The sequence below is a fragment of the Setaria viridis genome, chromosome 5, assembly GCF_005286985.2.
Source record: "Setaria viridis chromosome 5, Setaria_viridis_v4.0, whole genome shotgun sequence".
Taxonomy (NCBI): domain Eukaryota; kingdom Viridiplantae; phylum Streptophyta; class Magnoliopsida; order Poales; family Poaceae; genus Setaria; species Setaria viridis.
In genome coordinates this window covers 7,438,958-7,451,739 of record NC_048267.2, presented here as the reverse complement: position 1 = coordinate 7,451,739, position 12,782 = coordinate 7,438,958, and the positions used below count along the sequence as shown (strand labels likewise).

The window sequence follows — 12,782 nt, the reverse complement described above, 5'->3', positions numbered from 1 at the left end:
GGCCACGGTCCACGCTGCCACCGCTCGCTACCGCTGTGCCACAGGGGTGCACCGCAGGGCCACGCTACCGGTGCCCTGCTCACGAAGGGGACCCATGGAGTCAGGGCTGCGCCGCAAGGGAGAAGGAGGCATAGGAAAAATAGGAAGTAGAATTTGTTAGCCCAATGACAAGTAGGCCCCTGTATGTTAGGAGAAACAGAAAGGGAGAGGGGGAGGGGGATCTGCTATAGAACCTCTCCCCTTTATATTCAGAATGTGTTTTCTCTTGTGGTAATGGCGGACAGAAAAAATTTAATCCACGGCGGGACGAGGCATGAGGATGCACGAGAAGAGGCCGAAGGTGGAGCTAGGGATGTGGTGGAGTGATGCACAGTGGCGATTTGATTTTGGTGGAGGCTGGCGGTGGGATTTGGCCGGTGAGCTCGGCCACACGCGAGCGGGGAGGGAGCTCCACGGCGGCTAGAGGGTGAGGCAGGGAGCAGAGAGTGGGCGAGGAGAGGGAGCAGAGGGCGGGTGAGCGGCGGTGGGTGGGTGTGGGTGACGGGAGCGCCGGCGCGGGGCGTGGGGAAGAAGAGGCGAGGGGAGAGGATGTGTTGTTTTGCAGATTGACCCTTGAAAAAATGATTCATTTCATAGATTAGTCTTCAAACTTAGGTACGCTGCTGAAGATGAGCTCAAAATTGGATCCGCCCCTGCATGTATGGAAAGTCCAATAGTCCTAGAGTAAGAAAGTTACACAACATGATAAAAATGTCGCGCGCTAAGTAATGTTGTTTCACCGTAGCAACACACGGGCATCTTGCTAGTATCATCATAATGGTGAAAGTGAAACACTGGCTTAGGCCAGTCTCAATGGGAAGTTTCATGAGAGTTTCATGGCATTAAATTCAATGCCACATCAGCAAAATTGCTGACTTGGCAAAGTAATTAATAGAGGGAGTTTCATCAGATGAGAAAGAAGTTTCATCCCCATGACCCTCATGTGACACATTTACCTAGTTCTCAGTCTAGATAACTGTACAATGAAACTGTACACTGAAACTGGCCTTAGTACAGAGGGAGGTTGAACCGCATGGCGAGTTGGCGACACGCAACCGATAACGTGATTGAATCTAAGGTCCAAAGTTGTAATGACTAATGAGTAATGACATTGTCTCAGTTTCTAGAATGCGCAATGCCTTGATGAATACTCGTTAAATTACTTGATTGGAGTGCATATGCATAGCGTTTGGGAGATTCTGGGTGATGGCGCGTGAGTGAATGAACAATGACAAGCTGTAAACCTGTAACTAAACAAAATATAGAAATGTTAGGATTATGTAAAAAAGCATCGTGTGACTTTGAATGGGAAAATATTATAGCAGGCCTGTAGCCTTTTCTTTAGAAACAAGTATCCTAGTAATTTATTAAGATTTGAAATCTCTCTCATATAGATATACAGCTTAATATCTATTTCCAATGCTAGATAACCTTTTCACAGCGTTGGTAACCGCTGTAAGGTTTTTGAATTCACAATGCTTATCTCCTTCATCTTTAGCACTTCGCTTAAAACTCGTGTTTCAGTACCACTGACTGTTCTCGTGATTTCTACATTCAAACTGTAAGCTGATCTTCGCTGCAAAAGAACGAACAAAAGATGTTGCAACGTCAACATTATTATAATAAGTGGTACTGGCAGTTACGGAAATATATATCGCAAATATCTTATAGTATTTGACTGAAGTTTTGCCTCGGTGGCATGTCCAATTCATCTAAACCTCGCTCAAACATTTCCAAAACCTTTGTTATGGTAGGACGATGCATTGGTAGTATTTGGATACATCGCAGGCCAATCACACTCATCTTTTTAGCTATTCCTTCATCTTCACTTGAGACTTCACATGCTTGTAATCCATCACCTCAACCAAAATGATCATAAATCCAATGTGGAAAATACTTTTCACTTGACTTTTGAGCAATTGAATTCACATTTTTTTGCCTCCAACCATCTCCAATAGCATCATTCCATAACTATAAACATCTGATTTTGTTTAAACAACTCCAAAGGTTCGAGAGTGCACTTCAAGAGCAATGAAACCAACTGTTCCTCTAGCACCAGTCATAGAAAGCTTGCTCTCCTTGGTATGACACAATTTGGCCAAACCAAAATTAGCAACCTTTGGGTGAAAATCCTCATCTAGAAGGATATTTTGAGGCTTGATATCAAAATGGATAATGAGTGTATTACAACTGTGATGCAAGTATTCCAAACCTCGAGCAATTCCAATCGCTATTGTGTAGAGCTTATCCCATCCTAAAACTGCTTTAAGATTCTCTGAGTATATGAACTTATCCAAAGAACCATTGGGCATGTACTCATATATTAGGTCCCGCTTTAAGTCGTCCAAACAAAACCCAAATAGGTTAGCAATATTAACATGAGAGGTCCTGCCAATGCTCATAACTCGTTAACAAATTCCTCTCCTTCTCCTTTGGAGTCGTGGAAGAATTTCACAGCCACTAGATGACCATCATCTAGCCTTCCTTTGAAAACCGCACCATAACCACCTTCCCCAAATTTATTATCAAAGGAAGATGTTATCTTTGTTACTTCCATGTAATTGTATCTCCATGTACTTGTATCTTTTCAGAGCTAGAGATCCATGCGATACTAATAGGCCTTAATGTTCCTTTCAGTGCTTCTGCTAGTCTTTTCACATAGAAACACAGTAGCTTTCCTCTCTTTCTATGCCATGCAAGCACATATATACATGGTAGGAGCAACTAACATCAAAACTGAAATTAAAGTAGATGTTATTTTTCTCTTCAAATAGTGGCTTGTTATATTAATATCATTCAGATTTCCAAGACCATTAAAATCCGTTGTTGTCTCTTTTTATAAAAATAAAATAAAAGAAGAAGTGCATAGCTGGAAAATATGAAGAAGCTATATAATTAAGGACAGTGAATCTTGCTCAAAGTTGCCTAATTTATAATAGAAGACACAGATTGTGGATAACTTGTTCTAAAATTTCATTTTAGAATCTATGCACAATCATATATGATAAATGTTATAATAGCTCTTATCTGGTCTTCCGAAGACTAAAAATAAAAAAGTAACTTGTTGCAGTATGTAAGTACTGAAATTTGAATTGCTTGATATGAAATTATGTTAAATGTAGCATACCTATCATTATTATCCTCCAGCTAATCCTTATGCTACCTGAAATAGCATTAGCTTAGAAAAGCATCAAATAGCACTTATTGATTCTTTTGCTTAAAGGAAGGAATGAGTGGCATATTTGACAGTTCCGAATTTGCAAATAGAATTCAAATAATATGCTACACCCCTGAGTTGACATCTGCGATCTGCCATTCTTGTGTGTATAATATTGCCCTTCCTTTTTATTAGAGCTGGAAGCGACAATTGACAAAGGAGATGCATTGATAGTGAATGATACACTTGACGCATGCCGCAGTTTGCCTCATTGTGGTATTTAAGGCTACACCTTGACCATTTAAAACTCTTAGGCCCCGTTTGGTATGAAGGAATTGGAATCTATTTAATGGAGTAGGCTAATTTATGTTGGAATGTGGCATTCCACAACTTTCCAAAGTTTATATATAAGCCTATCTTAAATTCATGGGGCGGGAGATGGAAATTGATTCTATAGATTATGGTTATTAGAATGGAATTCAATTCTTATAGCACGCTCTTAGACTCGCTTCTCTATGGTAGAAGTGCAGCATATAAGTATCTCTCCCATATCACCAACTATAATATACAACTATATTCCACATACAATTATATTAGCTTAATTAATTTGTGTCTAAATTATGATTATTATGATGGAATTCAATTCCAATGATCCAAACGGGACCTTATTCTATTTTGTATTATATTACCTTACATTATTTACGACCATGTAATTGACATCAAGTATATGAAAGTGCTTTTGAATATTTTTTTAAAGGTGCCAAGGCAGGCAAGTAGCCGGCTTGAACCATGTATTAATATGCGAGTTTTTGCGATGTGGGGGTAGAAGAGAGGTGAGAGTACTTAAGTTATGTTACAAAATAAGGTACGCCACATCTGTGTCCGTGTTCCCAAGGGCACGATGAGCCCACAGGTCAAGATCGACTGCGATGGCACGGACGCAGGCGGCCGGTGGAGTTAATTTCGCATTGAACACAAGATCGTTGCGGTCCTTCCAAATGTTCCTGGTAATGGCAGAGTGCTTTTGAATATGAATCCATAGATAATAAATTTATATCATGTAATCTACATGGGCTAATTATTGATGAAAAAGTTGTGTGTTTAAATAGGTAGACATGGAATGCTTGTGTACGAAATTGCAAGAGTTAGGGCCGGCCTATGCATCCTCATATGATTTCTTTTTAAGAATCTCCTCGAGCCCAATCAGGATCCTAAACTCACCGCACTTGACGCCGGAGCAATGCCTTTCCATGCACTTCGGGCAATCCCTGGCACCTCTGTCCACTCCAGGAGTGACGGGCCAGGGTACCCGGGGAAGGAATTTAGGGTAACCGGATGCAAAAAGACTAAAGGTCCAACAGCGAGAGGCGTATTGGAGGCGGCCTATACGACGCTGCGACCCATCACCCGACCTCTCTTGGTCACGAGTTGAGGGTCATAGTTCACCGATTCAGCTAGATTGGGAGCGCGGCCCGTAAGGGGCCCACAGGACCCCACCCACTCCTTGACTAAGGGGAGACCGGTGTCGTACCGGGAGCATTAAATGCAGGGTGTGGCCCCCTTGACCGCCCCACGCCGGGACATGACCTGGCGAAGGGAGCCGACCTTTAGCTAGGGGGTCCGAGGGTGAGGCTACACCCCTCGGACTGCTCAAGACGACCTGCAGGCACGCGCAGTTGTATGAGCCCACACGCCCCAACGTCATTATCACCCTCGCTACCAGGGTGACCCGTCAAGACCATGCCAGGCCTCATATGGGCTCGCAGGCGAGGCGGGATCTAGCGTCAGGCATAACGGCGTGGGGCGGCTGTGAGCACACTAAGGAGGTCTGGGAAAGCTGGGGAAGTAGCATGCCTCTTCCAAGCCGCTAACCAAGGCTCACTCACTCATCTCCGGTACGGACGTCAGAGGCAGCTTCCGTCCGGTTCACTACCACGGGGTTGGCAGACGGGATGGAGCACGCCGTGGAACAGGCTAGGCCATATGTAAGCGGCCCACGCTGCACAGGAGCCACCGTACAGGGCGTGCAAAGCCCACGACCGGCCAAGAAGACAGGACAAGGAAGTTCCTTGACACAAGGCAGCTCGACCACACCACAACCCCCGACCTCAGAGGTCGGAGACCCCCTCCATTTCTCAACATTGTCACCCAGTCCCTATCCTATATAAAGGGAAGATGCCCTTCCTACACTCACACACACCCTCGCATCGCATGCACGCTTGCTTGCAAGCACCCTGTTGTAAGCCCAGTGCACTTGATCCAAGGAACACGACTTCTGCCGAAATCGGACGTAGGGATCTTCCCAAACCAGTATAATTCCTTGTCTCTTGTGCGCTAATCATCGGAAGGGAGGAGAGCGCGGCGTACAATCACTAGTCGGCAAAACAAAACACCGACAAGGAGAAACCCCTTCCTTAAGAGCATCTCCAACATTTCCCCAATAATTTTTTACCAGTAATTAGCTAATATGGATGTCCTAATATTGATATTTATTGACATGTAAGACCAGCAGCAGCGTATGTTCGTTTGAAGAAAAAGCACGAAGGACACGTCACGAAGGTAGAGCTCGGACTATTTTGATCCAGCATGGAGCACCCCCAACCTCGGTACCCAGCTGAATAAAAAAATCAGCAGTGCAATTTTTCTCCTCACTCTCTTCCCTGTCCGACCACTCACGCTGCTCCAAAAAATAAATTGTATGTGTAGCACCTGGTGCAAAATTGGGCATCCGTGCTAAGAAGTTGCTCCCCAGCACCCTCTACTCCACTCCACCATATAGCACCATGAGAATCTTTTTCTCTCTCATCGAAGCACCCTCGAAAACAACAACGCTGGACCTGCTCTAAGGCCTCCTTCAATAAAATCATGTCAACTAATTCTTAGGCAGGTCATGTCATTAATTGTCCACGTGGAGGAGAGATGAAGAAGAGATAAAGAAAAGTTATCTCTTGTTCAAGAGATAATTTCAAGCACGCTTCCCAGTTTTTGGCAGCCAAGTATTTTATCTTTTCCAATCATCTTTCTTTATTTTGTTGGAGAAGTTGACTCTTATACTATCTGTTAGATAAATTTACAATGAAGCAACTGTTGGAGGAGGCCTAAAGATTGATTCTCGGTGAAGATGCTGACCACCGGATACTCCAGGAAGAGATTGATTTGCTTAAGAAGGCCTCGCTGCCAGGGCGGATCCAGCGTGGGGATAAGGGGGCCTACTGACAATGATACAAGGGAGCCTAGGCCCCAAGTAAGCTGGAGACTGGAGTAAGATCTGAAGGTTGAAGTGGGTGGTTTTAGTTGTGGACCGGTAAATGTAACTAGGCCCAATATGAAGTAACCCAAACTTAGTTTAACAATGCATTTGAGCCCAATGCTCAGCCCCCCTATATAACCTTTTTCTAGATCCACCTCTCGCTGCTGTTACACTTGAGCTGGAAAAGATGGCTGTCTGCGTGGCGGCCGTATAGATGGCCAAACGGGCCGGTCCGGCCTGGCCTGACACGAGCACGATTTGACTCGGCACGTTTAGGCCCATATAGTAACCGTGCCGTGCCGTGCTAGCCCACGTGCCGAAGAAGCAGCCCATACATGGCTCGCTACCTTCTTAGGTGGACCGTGCCAGCACGCTGGCTCAGCGGGCTTTAACAGCCTCGCCGTGCTCGTGCCAGCCCGCAGACATGGCATCAAACCAACCCTTATTTAACACAGCAAACTACCCTTTAAACAAGGCACGCATCGAGTCACTGCCTCAGCCTTTTCCTCACCATTCCCACCGTACTCCCAGATCTCCCCCCTCCCCCACGCCTCCCCTCTCATGTCGCCACGATGGCCGACGAGACCCTCGACCCGCCGCTGGACACGGCTCCGTTCCTGTCCCCTACCACAACGACACCGCCGCCTCCCGCCGCCACCCCCGCGGCGCTGCTCTGCCCGTGTCGGGAGGCGTTCGAGCACGGCCTCCTGCCCATCTCCAAGCTCATCTTCCCGGAGGGCACGCTAGTGCAGACCCTCGCCCAGCTCAAGGAGAAGCTCGCCGCCGCGGCCTTGGAGGCGGGCGCGTGGGTGCCGCCGCATTGGCGGAGGCACTGTAGATCCAGCAGGAGCAGGCTACGCTCGCGCTCGGCACGCTCGCGGCCATGCTCCCCGCCAAGGACCCGCCCTTAGGGACGGTGTCAGGGATGCCGACGTCCACGATGTGCTGCTCTTCCTCTTCCTCTGGGCGGCGGATCTGCAGAGGAGCGAGGGAGCGGGGCTGCGGGGAGGCGACGGAATGGAGGTTAGGGTTTGGGGGAGGCCTCTCTCTCAGCCCGCGTGCTGCCTCAGTATATACCAGCCTCTACTACTCCTAGGTACCAGCGTCCACTCAAGCCAACTACTACGCTTGCCGTCGGGGCAGAGGCACACGAGCGCCGCGGCAGGTTGTACCATGTACACCGGGCAGCAAAAAATGGCATGAAGAGGAAACCATCCCTAATTAGACTATTTTGGCCCGGTGGGTCATGCATCGAGCGACAATGCGACACCAGCTACGCCACCTTCAACGTCCAACAATACCTTCCACGAGTTTGATGCATATGCATTGTTCATTGTTGTGAGTTCTCCCTGTAGGATGGTCTTAAATTAATCTTAGGCCCCGTTTGGATCATTGGAATTGAATTCCATCCTAATAATCATAATTTAGACACAAATTAATTAAGCTAATATAATTGTATGTGGAATATAGTTGTATATTATAGTTGGTGATATGGGAGAGATACTTGTATGCTGCACTTCTACTATAGAGAAGCGAGTCTAAGAGCGTGCTATAAGAATTGAATTCCATTCTAATAACCATAATCTATAGAATCAATTTCCATCTCCCACCCCATGAATTTAAGATAGTCTTATATCTAAACTTTGGAAAGTTGTGGAATGCCACATTCCAACATAAATTAGCCTACTCCATTAAATAGATTCCAATTTCTTGGACCCAAACGGGGCCTTAGTGAAATTTACGTGGCGATGACGACCATGTCAAGAGAAAGCCGCCGCTGATGAGCTCCTCGTATCTGCTCGCGTTCGCCTCGCCAGAATTCCCAAGCACCGGCACGACGGTAGTGTTGCAGCCCTCCAGAAAGTAATTGCTGTAGCTGCCCGACCCCTCGTCTCGTCGTAACGACCTCCGGCGCGAACAAACGTGTTGTTGCGGCATGCCGTCCCCACAAGGCCGCGTTTCTGCCTCTCCTCCTCTGCCGCTGGATTGGTGCAGTTGTAAAATATGAGGTTCTGATTGACGGGGCTGATTGAGAATGGGCTGCCGAGCTTTGTGGAGACGTTGACGCCTGGGGCATGGCAGCCGTTGGGCGCGGAGCTATTGAAGTCGTGGAGCTTGTAGACATCGGCAACGAATAAGGAGCCCGTGCCGTAGAAGATGTTAAGAATCTGGAACGATACCTTAAAACCTAACCCGAGGTAAAGGGTGTTGCCTGAGCAAACGACTTGGAATCCGGAGCACTGCGTAGTTACTCCGTTGCTTCCTCCGAGAGTAACACAAACGGGTAGGAGATGCTGAGGTTGCCGCATACCACAGGTGCGCAGTCCTTTCCTCCTTGCACGTATGCTGCTGCTGCCGCAAGCATCACCCGGCACCGACGAGACGAGGAAGAGCAGCAAGGACGACGGAGCCATGGGAGCGTATGGGAAGGTTTCTACGATGGCAGTAGCAGGACGAACAGAGTGGTGAATCAGTTCTGGACGAATATAGATAGGCAGAAGCGCCAGACTAAATGGTGAAGCTGGTGAGTCGCGCGCCCTGTGTAGACTGTAGCGGCAGAAAGCTTTGAGTGGACACATTGGGACCATCGTCATCCGCGCACGGAAACGTCCGATGTGCCCGTATGGGACGGGGCAAAGCGACGACTGTCATGAGACACTGACGTGACTGGATGCGCGCCCTGAGCCTGATCAGCTCCGGGTAATACACGCTCCTGTCGGCCAAGCAAGCTTCACTCATTTATGCCAAACACTAACCCTGAAAGTTGGGCCTGTTCGCGGGTAATACACGCTCCTGTCGGCCAAGCAAGCTTCACTCATTTATGCTAAACACTAACCCTGAAAGTCGCTTCAGCTTATAAGCCGGCTAAAAAACTGAAACGGCTGATTTGTTGTGAGAGGAAAATACTGTTTGGTGGCTGATAAGCCGGCTGAATAAGCTAAAGCGAACAGGCTGGTTAACTACATACAGCTGGCAACAGTTAGATATTGAAAGGACTCCAGGCCGGTACAAACATCGTCGGCCACTTGGCCATTCCAAGAGAGCATCAGAGGAGACGACTAGCACTGTATTCACCACACAACCTAAAACGTCCAGGCTATGCATCCAGCTTCCTGAAAACAAAACCCTGTCACCTTCCCAAGTCAGGATGTGCAGAGAGCACACATCATATGCATTGTGTTCTTTTTTGGAGACGCTGACAAATTGTATTGGGCCATCGGAGGCGACGGCGTGCCTGCGTGGACCTGGCACGGTCCAACTTTTCATGATGGGCCCTCGCCTCAGATGGACTCGGTCCATGGAGATCCGCTCTAGGCCGCAACGACTGACGAACGAGTTGCTGAGCTGTTGCAGTTGCCGTCTCGCCATCGAGATGAGCGGCGGTGAACAACAGTTATAGCACCATCCCCAGCCATCTCCTACGGCGCAATAGCAGCCAGTACCAAAAAAAATTGGTACCATCCTATGAGGGCATGAGGAAATCCCTCAAGAATCTCTCCACTCTGCGCCTTGCCGCATCGCCGGCTCCGTGCTGGTGATTAGGGTGGTAGATGGAGAGGCTGCAGTACTAATCCAATCTCGCATCATCAGTGGCATCACTACGGGAAACCTCAAAGTCGCCGAGTGTAATTTCTTCGCCGAGTGTATTATTGCGGGCACTCGGCGAAGGACCTATTTGCCGAGTGCAATCCTAGAAACACTCGGCAAAAATAATACACTCGGCGAAAACACGATTTGCCGAGTGCCACCAAAAAAACACTCGGCAAACACCCACGGGGCACTCGGCAAAGATGGGGCACTCGGCAAAGTCTGGAGCACGTGACTTCCACGTGCCGCGCTGCACCGTCGCCGTGACGGATGTTAGGATTTGCCGAGTGTCGACGGGGGGCACTCGGCAAACATGCTAGTTTGCCGAGTGTCTCGATGGGGCACTCGGCAAACATGCTAGTTTGCCGAGTGTCTCTTGTGGCACTCGGCAAACCTGGGGTGTTGCCGAGTGTTTTTTTAGCACACTCGGCAAAAAAAAAAGACCTCCTCCGCCCTCCAAACTTTTTATACTCCACATGTATGAGATTTAGCACTGCATGGTACAAGGTGGACTTCTTATTGACCTGTTTGCTATATTTACTCAATTAATTTCATTTAGAGTAATTTGTTGATTTAAGTCAAATTTGAACTGCAGGTGTTTGGAATAATAGAATAATATGAGTGGAAAAATCATATTCATGTTAGTGAGTCCACATTGAGGTCTTACCCAGAAAATGAAAAGAAATTTCGAATATTTTGTTAAGGAAACACGACTACGAACGTGTGGCCAAATGATTGTTTAATTCTCAAAAATACAAACGAAGTTTGAAAATCACGAGATTTTGCAAGATACTATGATTTCATATGCAGAGGCTGTGGTAAAAAATTGACAAGGTTTCGCACAAGTTTTGACATATGATGTTTAGAATTCGAAACATCTCCGGAGAGGATTCATAGAAGTTGGAAGGATCCGGAAAGATTTTGAGACAAATCAATACTTGAATTTGTCATTGAGTCCCAATTTATTTTTATAGGCTATAGAGAACATAGATTGGTTCATGTCAAATTTTGGGGATTTTTTGGATCCGTTTGATAATTTTTATTTATTAATTGCAAGTATATGAATTTAATAGATATAAATTAAATATGAGCTATAAATCCATGAAATAATGGAATAATATTACTTAAAAAATGGAATACACAATGTTTAGTGAATTTGACTAGGTTTACACAAAGTTTACAAACTTTTAATTACTAAAAGTGTTGTTGCACATGCAATATAGGTACCTTTTTGCCGAGTGTCGTGGTACGGCACTCGGCAAATACATTGTTTGCCGAGTGTCATCCCCTGGGCACTCGGCAAAAAGCACCGCGGGTCCACGTGGCAGCGTTAGTACGCAATCCGGGGGAAAAAAATACCCTTTGCCGAGTGCTCGATCAGGGGCACTCGGCAAAGGGTTCGAATTATCCTCCGGCCAGCTAAGTCCCCACGCACACAACCACACACGCACAGGCATCAGCACACGCACCGCACGCGCCGCCCCCGGCCGCCCGCCCCGCTCGCCGCCCGCGTCGCACGCCCCCGGCCGCCCGCCCCGCTCGCCGCCCGCGTCGCACGCCCCCGGCCGCCCGCGCCGCCCCGCCCCGCGCACCGTCCGCGCCGCCCCACCCCGCTCGCCGCCCGCGCCGCCCGCCCCGCGCCGCCGCCCCGCGCCGCCCGACGCCGCCCCGGTCGCCGACGCCGCCCCGGCCCGACGCCGCCCCGGCCCGCACCGCTCGCCAGCCCCCGGTCGCCCGACGCCGTCCCGACCCGCGCCGCTTGCCGGCCCCCGGCCGCCCGACACCGCCCTCGGCCCGCGCCGGCCCCGGCCGCCAACGCCGGCCCCGGGCGTCCCGCCGCCGGCCCGCCCCGCACACGCCCGCGGCCGGCCCCGGCCGCCCCTAGCCGCCCCGCGCCAGCCCGGCCCAGCCGCCCGGCACTGGCCCCGGCCGCCCACGGTCGGCCCCCGACCCCCGACCGGCCCCCGGCTAGCCTCCGGCCGTCCCGGATCGATCCTGACCCCCGACCGGCCCCGACGCACCGCCCCTGGTCCCAGCACTAGGTGAATTGATGCAATATTATCATGCTTGTTGTAGAGTCGGCCATCGTGCCGTTGTGATGTTGTAGATGTGATTGTCGGCCATTGAGCCGTTTTATTTGATGCAGGTGTAGGAAACCTCCCCATGCAGGGGAGGTGCTGTCGAAATTTTAACTTGACAGGAGTATTTTTTTTCAGGAGAGCGTACGTTACCGTCCTCCAGTCGTCACTTTGCAGGATAGCAAGGTGAGGCATCCTACACCTTTCTTTCCGTATAATGTTCGTATATCACGTAACGTAGTTAGGCGTCTCCCGTTCGAAATAGATACGGTTGGAAATATGCAGATTTTTGCATATCTATAACCGTATTTGTTTCGAATTGTCCACATTTTTTTGGACAGCCCGAGGATATGTAGGTGGGTTTAGTATCCATGATCTATTTCGGTCCGAGATAGAGTTTCGGCAGCACCTCCCTGTTGTTCTCCAGATACACAATCTCCTATCAAGGACGTGTATTTGGAGAACAGCGGGGAGGTGCTGCCGAAATTTTATCTCGGGTCGGAGTAGACCATGGATACTAAACCCACCTACACATCCTCGGGTGGGATTAGGACCTATCTTTACCTAGTAGACAATATAGGAACGTGTATATGCAATGTGAATTTAGTATTACTGACTTAAATGGTAGAGGATAGAGGATCGTCAGTGGATGTACACGGGTCGCACTAGT

At 48.7% G+C, this 12,782-nt stretch overlaps 2 pseudogenes; both read right to left on the bottom strand.

The window, feature by feature from the left end:
- Positions 1 to 1,704: 1,704 nt before the first annotated feature.
- Positions 1,705 to 7,009, bottom strand: LOC117856173 (LEAF RUST 10 DISEASE-RESISTANCE LOCUS RECEPTOR-LIKE PROTEIN KINASE-like 2.5; annotated as a pseudogene).
- Positions 7,010 to 7,834: 825 nt separating this feature from the next.
- On the bottom strand, positions 7,835 to 9,366 carry LOC117855751 (uncharacterized; annotated as a pseudogene).
- Between the last annotated feature and the right edge of the window lie 3,416 nt (positions 9,367 to 12,782).